Genomic DNA, 8,369 nt, shown 5'->3' on the forward strand with positions numbered 1-8,369 from the left:
CTTCTTTTTTTTATTGCTGTCTGTAATACAATTTCTTTTCCCAAAACTCACAATGAAAAAAAGAGAGCATATGTACAAAAATTAAAGCATTCATTGACAAAAATTCACAAGAAYAGGAACATTATTTGACACACAAAACCTCCATAAGACTGCAGTGTCACTCTTCAGAAAAGCTTGCAAGCATGCCCTTGACTGGCACGTAATTAGGAGAACTACAATTCTTCTTTACCCTATCCACTGATAAGTATCATATTAGTGCCCAGCCCAGTGTGCAGCATTGACCAGTGTGGTGATAAGGAGGGCACAAGTTCCAGAGCAGGAAAACAGAGGCTTGTAGATRTGAAACTGGAGTTTGTTTGGTTGTAACAACTGGAGGCCAAACGGAACAACCCATCTTACACACGGTGAGACTGGTGCTTAGATAAGCAAAGGAAATGGGGACGAAAACAGTTGTAAGGTGCCTTTCCAAGGCAACATAGGGGCCAGCTGCAGCATGGCAGATCCACTGGGGCTCTCACTCCTTATCCAGAAGCTTTGAAGTTCCTCAGCATCTRCAGTCTAAGCCACCAAATTGAAACATAGTCCTGGGTGTGATACCTGCAATTTCGTAGTTTGTATCAGCTGGTTTCCATCCCTGTTCCCCTCAAAATAACAACCATTAGAGGCTTCAGGAAAGATATCCTTATCACTATGAATCTGCAGCAATGATCTTTTGACAACATAAATAAAAAGAAATAATTGACAGTATTTGTTCTTACAAAAATGTTCTCTGGCCTTCCAGTCTCTGGGATTGTAGTAATAGGTTTTGTTTGGCTCTTAATGTAAATAACTGATTCTGTGTATAAAACACATTCTGTATTTAGTGGGTAAGAGTATGGAGGAAGGCTCCAGATGTTGGATCAAGGGCTGCATATCCTTTTCCCTCCTGGATTAGTAAATTAAAACACTAACATAACACTAAAAGAAGGATCAGTCTAACAGAGATAGGGTTTTCAGTGGTCCTCTCCTGCCTGCACACTCCTACTTTAAGTCACAGAAAAGCATATTTGCAACATATACCCATAGTGAAGGTCAGCAACTGGMGAGTACACCCAAAGTGCTCTGAAAAAATGAGATTTCATTTTCACAGCTACACTGAACCAAGGCAAGAGCTGGAATTAAAAGCAGTCAGACACCCTGAACCCCTCTGCTTTGGTGTGGTAACACTCCAGCTTGAGGTTTTGTGAAAATGCTGCTTTCAAATATAAGAGCTTGGGAAGCTGGCTGCAGTAACTGGCAACACTGCATTGTTTCRCTGCCTCTTTTTTCCCCCTTTATTTTTAGAAAAAAAAAAAAAAATATTTGGAGAAACTGAGAGACATCCTTAGCCTGAGCATGGACATTCTGCTCTACCATCCCAGYGAGCACCTAACCCTTAAAGACCTTCAGTTCCTCAGCTCCACAGAGGCGCATCACAGCTCTACGATCCAGGAGTTTTCTGAGTAACACAGCTGGATCCAACTTGGATCCACTCAGCCACTTTTTCCTGAGACAGAAAGGTCTGTTTGCAGAAGTCAGCTTTTCCAGCTGCATTGCCAACCTTATGGTAGCGCTCCGGGTCCCACTAATTTCCTCACAGAGCATCTGGGAAGTGGGGCTGGGCAGCTGGCTCCTGGTGTGCTGGGGAGCAGGGGTGGCATTCCTGCATCCTGCCCAGCCCACCTGCTGCCCACCTGGTGTGGGAACGCTGGGAACGCCRGGAAAGGTATTAATAGGCTATGGCCATGCAGGAGCGTGCGGGCGGCTTAAATTAGTGTGCTATATTTGCAGCAATAGTGGCAAGTCGCTGTCGTGGGGCAGCCTCTTGAGAATAAATGTGGCCTCTGAGCCCGCGACACACTGTCATTTCATTCCCTAAATTTATGTGCAGGGATGGCCCCAGTAATGAGTTATCAGGCATTTTTAACAGGGCATATTTGCATGCTTCTGTCTAAGTGTGTGGTGTAAAACTCTGATCCCAGTAGATGAACATACAATACAGAACAGCACAGATTTCTGTAACAACCCTAAAAATGTCAGCCCCTGGCTATGAATAAGCATATAASTGTTTTGGAGAGAGCAAATTTTCTTCTTGTGCATATATACTGGGTTAAATTAAACAAGCAGCAGTAGATGTAACTAATGAGGATTTAATATGGCAGTCATTTCAGTCTTTTATTTTTTCAAATTTCCAAAAAGCAAAAGACCTCCAGAATTGCTCTATTCTGACACCTAGGAATCAATAACAAAATCGCTGTAGTTTAAAATCAGTTGCACACACTCTGCTCTTCATACTGGGGCAAGCCAGAATCCAAGCTAACCACTGCAATGTTCCCTTCTCAAAGAAGAGTGATTAGCACTCTGGTCAAATTGCCACAGACATCCATTTGTGTGTGACGATATTATGTCACCATAGTTTTTCAAACTAAACTCYGTTTTATTCCCTTATAATCAAGTTCAGTATCTCAGTCCAAGTTTAATAATCATCCTTYGAGGATATTTTTCTAGTAGCATAAACTATTTTTTTTTAGCTCATAGGGAAAAATGATGTTTTTGTACTATGTACAAAAAAATAAGTTACTAGAGACAATATTTGACCTAACTTAAAAGTGTGAATAAAGGAAGGTAAATGGAGATCAATATAGAACAAGATGCAGCTTTCCGTTTGGAAAATGCGACCCTATTTCTCATCACAGAAGTAASTTGCAGCTAGAATCTCATGAAGAAACTTCTCAGTTCTTTATCATCCTCCATCTGTGCATTTCAAACTTCATCTATTTTATGGTCTAGACAGATCTTAATGTCATCTTTTCAAGGAATGGTAAGCTAAGATCTAGAAATTTGGACAAAATTTGACTTTTCAGTCATTGGCAGAATGTGGAAATAGGAACATAGCATTCCTATTGATGTGTAATTTCCTGCTTCTATAGCATGGCCTTTCCCAGTATAAACTGAGGGAAAAAAATGGTKCTCAGATTTTCTCCCACTAGGGAATATAAATGTGCTTGTCTGATAGCAGATCATGCTGCTATTCTTTCTTTAAGAAATAGCACTGGCCACACCTAAATACCAAGCAATGAACATTTGAAGCATTTGAGCCATTCATTTCCCAGACAACATTTCTGATGACAGAGGATGCGGTGTGATTCCCCCAACTGCAGGTCTTGCTACTGTGTCTTGATCATACTTTCTGCAATGGCATGTCTACTTTGGGAAATGACGACTCCAATGTGGGTGGATGGAAAGAGATCTGCCAGAGGGTGCAAATTTCAAATTGCAGCCACAGATACACCCTTCTGTGCTGCCTTCTCAAAATATCAGGAAAAGTCTCTGAGGAATGCCTGGAGCTTGACTCTCTATGTAAGGATATATCCTGCACCTCACCATTTTTTCCTTCAGTGTTAAAGAAACAAATAACCTAAGTGCAGTTAATGAATTCAAAAAAACATAAATAATATTCATAAATTCATAGAGCAGGCCGTTATAAAAATCTTACTGGAGCAGCTGAAAAAATATATATTTGCACCACTACTGGCTTTCCAGGGCTCAGTAAATGGTTAAAAATACTGCTTTGAAGCCAAGGTGACTTACTGCTGGTGATCTTTGCACTGAAGTCAGTTTCTCTCATTTTTCAAAATCGATATCCATAATGCATTTGAAGAATTCCAGTGTAGGGTGTAATACTTACTGCTGTAACTGTGAGAATTTGCTAGGTAAAATAATTGTCAATAAAAACACTAAGAAACAAATTAAAGAATGATTAAAGCCAGTAATTGAATACAAAGCAATACCAACGAAACGTTAGAAAAGTTTTTTTTAAAAATGGTGTTTAAAATAATGTTTGTAATGATGYGATATCATCTCTACCTCAGAAAATAACATCCTTTTCTCAGAAGAGTGCCTGTTTCTAGCTGGATAAACTGATTACTCAGTTTCTGGTTCCCTGCATATCTGTTCTTATTAAAAGGAAGTGCAGAAGTTCAGTGGGATATATATTGTAGCCTCTGCTATTGACTCTGTTTCAGGGAGGAAGCCGATGCAGAGAGGAAAATGAAGATTTCAGAGACAGAATATTTATTGTATACCCTTAACTCAAGAAGTCACTTGCTTAAGGAATGTTTTGCTTGTAAAAATATATATATATAAAAAAAGTTTTACATCACAAGTCTTTATCCTTTCAATGTAGCATATGATAGACTCCCTARTGGATATTTTACTCAAATTTTGAGYCAGCCTGTAATCTCTGTATGTATTTAATGCTTTGTACGTGAAAACTGTTGGCTGATATAACTGCTTCCTCTTTCTTGAACTCAGTAGATCTAGTCTGCTTTTCATTATCTTCTGTATGTGCCTGTGTCGCCTAATATAGCAGTTATAAGAAAACTCAGCTAGCTCACGGTTTCTGTGCATCAGAGCACAATGTAAACATTCAGGAAATAAATAAGTCCTTTTGCTTATTTTAGAACCTATTTATATTGCACATCCAGGCTCTGCTGTTTAGCCCTTTCAACCTTCTTTTCCATGAATTTCCTCTAACTTCCATTATGCCTCCCTGCCAAGAGATGCTTAATTTTTGCCTATGTATAATGATCAAAAATCAMAAGATTTGATAAGATTTGATAGGGCTGAAGTTGCTTCTGAATATTATTTTTATTGCAGTACACACCATTCTGAAGGAGTATATTATGTGGTATAGCAAAAAAAAAAAAAATCAGAAACAAAACAAAAAAAGGACTACATGATCTATGTTACTACTTTAAAATGGCATTCTGTTTTATGAGGAAAAAAGGATAGAAAAATGAGATTCATCAAAGTTCGAGTATCAGTGCTATAAGATGGCTACTGAGTAAGAGGAAGAAACAGTATTATTTTCTTTCCCACAAAACCTCTAGTCTTCTAATATCATGATACTTTCAGAAATGTGTTGTAGGACCCCACCAATCCACCATGAAGTATCACAAACCAGCCCAAATCCTTGTTCTTGTAAATTTGGTATTATCTATGACAGGAAAAGAGACAGAGATTTGGATACTGTGATTGGCATTGTCTGAACAAGGGATTAAGCAGTTGTGTGAAGTTTTAATGCTTTGTAGACACTCCTTTTTTGCTTTATTCGTTTGATATACACTTTTCTTGTTTTTTAAGAAAAGTTACCTGTGTACGTAACACACTTCAGCATAAAAAAATAAACAGGAAAAATGGTGTGATGTGACTGAAGCAGTTATGCTTGCATCTCTGTTGCAGTTTTTGCTGATATGACTGGCTACAGACAGATGTCCTCTTTTAGACCTAGCTGCTTAGCTGAAGTGATTGTGTGYTCATCTCCTAATTCACAGCAGCCAAAGTCAATCTCTTTAGCACCTACCCGGCTTTAACCATGGAGAAACATGCACAGGTCCTTGAAAAATTAGTAATTGTCTATGACTGATGTTATTAAGAAATGGTGAAGTTTACTAACATTGTGAAGGCAAAGATTTTAAGGTATGGGTCAAGCTTCAAACAGATGAGCGATCTGTTGGCAGTAGAAGGGAGAAGGAGGAAAAACAGGTAAGCAGAGAACTGATGGGGTGGTGATACATGTTATCAGCATTTTCTCAATATTAACAAAACTGTGAGTGTGGAGGGAATGTATGTGTTTACACATGACTTCTGCACCATGTATATGCATGTATATGTGTTTCAAGATATACATGCATATACATATATATATGTATATATATATACATATATATATATATAATGATATAACAGAGAAAGAAAATGATATGTTTTTGATGTGGGTTATCACTTATGTTTGTGAATATGTGAGTCTACATATATACAGAGCAAGAAAGAGACATGTATATTTAAGGTGTTAGAATTGGATCTGATGTTGTCAGTGATACAATCCAGCTTTTTCAAAAGTGGTTGGATTACCATTTATCTATTACAGCCAGAAACAATACCATTAGGAACATTATTGTTGTATTTTATTAGCTCTAGAATTTCCAAGTAGGAAAAAAAATATAGATACATGTGAGTACTATCTAGGAATGACATTTATATTACTGTCTGTAAATCTGGCAAACTGAAGCTGAATTCTGAACAGAATAATGAGGAAAAGGTATTGACTCTTCAATACCCCAGTAAAAACTTCTGCAARATATTTATTTTCTAGAGCTATTTTTGGTCCCTACTGAATAGTCTAGTTTTGAAAAATTTTTCTCCTCTACTTGGAGATACACGAACTAGGAAAGTAACCCACAAGAATGTTGATTCTTTAGTGTTTCAAAGCTCCCACCTTCACGKAGTCAAATGTCAAGATTTCAGCACATGTCTATCTAAGTAAATAAACAAGGTTATATCTAGGCCATTTCAGCAAAGAGATGGGTCATTAGGAAAATCAAATGAGCAATTTGTATGCATACAGCCTTTGTCAGTTTGTGTTTATGTGTTTTTCTTTTTTTTAATATAAAAGCATTTAAATAGTCATTGGCTGAAAAAATCAAACATTTTTCACGAAATTAAAACTAATCTGCCATTTAAAAGTATTTACAACTAGTATATGAGAACACTGCTTGTTCAAGCAGTTTAATGAGTAGAGCAAAAACATCAGAGTTTGAAATCACTAAGCTTTATAATGTATCCATGAAMCATAAATTGCTACATGAACACTAACCACAGTAAAATGTGAATCTAGAAGGACCAGMATGTCAAAGCCTTTTTGAACTCTTATGTTCAGAAGCTTTTGAACAATTAGATTGTCTCAAACAGTTTCTTTGCAGAATCTGGTATACGTATAAAATAACAATGCGCAGATAACGTCAAATGTACATAATGGTACATGTTTGTACTATCACAAGTAATTCACCTACCACAAGCTGGCAAATTACTGCTTATCAGATATCCTCAGTATACGATTCTACGTGATTCTAGCCTGACACGCTTTGTGAAATGCAATCTATTAGCATGAACTTCCTCTTTGGATTTGCTTTGTTTTCACAAGGACGAGGAGTGTGAAGATGAGCCTTTTTTGTAACTCAGATGACAAGTAGTAACTTGTTAAGTTCTGACAACTGGATCACTCACCTTGGCTTTAACATATTCCACATGCATCTCTAGCAAATCCTTCCATGCTACAAAATTATAATTAGAAGTTTGTCTTTCTTAGCAGAAAATAGACTTCCTGATTTTGTTATCTTCTTCCAATGAGAAAGAGGATTTTTAATTTATTAATGGAAGCATGTTATGTCCTTCCATTTCTGTTTCACATAAAAGTGAAGCTGCTGAGAAGCCTTAAGAAAACAGATTTAGCAAATTTATTGAAATTTCAAAATCCTAATCAAAAATATGCTTAGCAATATATGTTAYGGCAAACTATTAGATATGGTGCTCAGAATGCAGATGCAGGATCCTTGCTTCAGGCAAAATCTGCTAACACAGACACATGCTTTACACAAACAAGTTAGGCCTATCACATTAAATTCTTCTTATGTTAGACACCAACAAGCATTGACCTAAAAAAATCTTGTTCTCTACACAAACATCTTCTTTGAAAGTGTTACAAATGTAAGATATTACATTACCATGTAGGACAGCCTTGTTACTGAAACTGTCCRTCAAAGAACAAGATATTCCACGGCTATTGTTGAAGAAGCGTTCCCTGAGTGAGCTCTTGTCAGTGTCCTGAGCGAGCCACYGGGTCCTGCATCCTCATCCCCTCCAGCATGGTCAACTCTGAAATAGTGTGGCTATATAACACTAGAGTTACGGAAAAACACTACACATGAGAAACAGCTGTGAGGAGCTGCATTTGAGACCTCCTCACTTGACCTCAGGAATTGCCTTTAAGCTCAGCACTTACCTCCAGTCCTTGCTTGAACAATGCTGGAMGTGCCTTGTGCCTTACTGATCTCAAACTTGATCTGACTTGACTCCTTGGCTGGACCTCAGACCTGCCTCATCACCATGACCTTCCCTGGAGACCATGGAGTGTTGTTCACTCAAMTGAGTGGGCAGCTGGTCCCTATCATCATCCTGCTCTGCCCACCTCACTGAGGGCTATGGGACAGGGACACGTATGAGACCCGTTCCTGGCTGTCTGCCCTTCCTGGGAAGCCTTGCTCTTGGTGGTCCCTGACAGCATTGTTTTCTGAACCAAAACCAATTTTTTTTATTCTAGAATACTGCATTAGGCGTCAAGACCTCTGCATTGGGAAWGTAGTAATTATTCTGCAATACATTGCTGTGATGGTTTCTTCATGCAGACAAGACCTGCATGATTTAGCTSTTTTACAGATGGCACCAACCATAATGTGAGAAATCCTTTATAGTGCAGAAATGATGTGTAGGGAATTAGTGACAGAGTTGAG

The sequence above is a fragment of the Nothoprocta perdicaria genome, unplaced genomic scaffold (assembly GCF_003342845.1).
Source record: "Nothoprocta perdicaria isolate Ctin4 unplaced genomic scaffold, notPer1 scaffold_19, whole genome shotgun sequence".
Classification (NCBI taxonomy): Eukaryota; Metazoa; Chordata; class Aves; order Tinamiformes; family Tinamidae; genus Nothoprocta; species Nothoprocta perdicaria.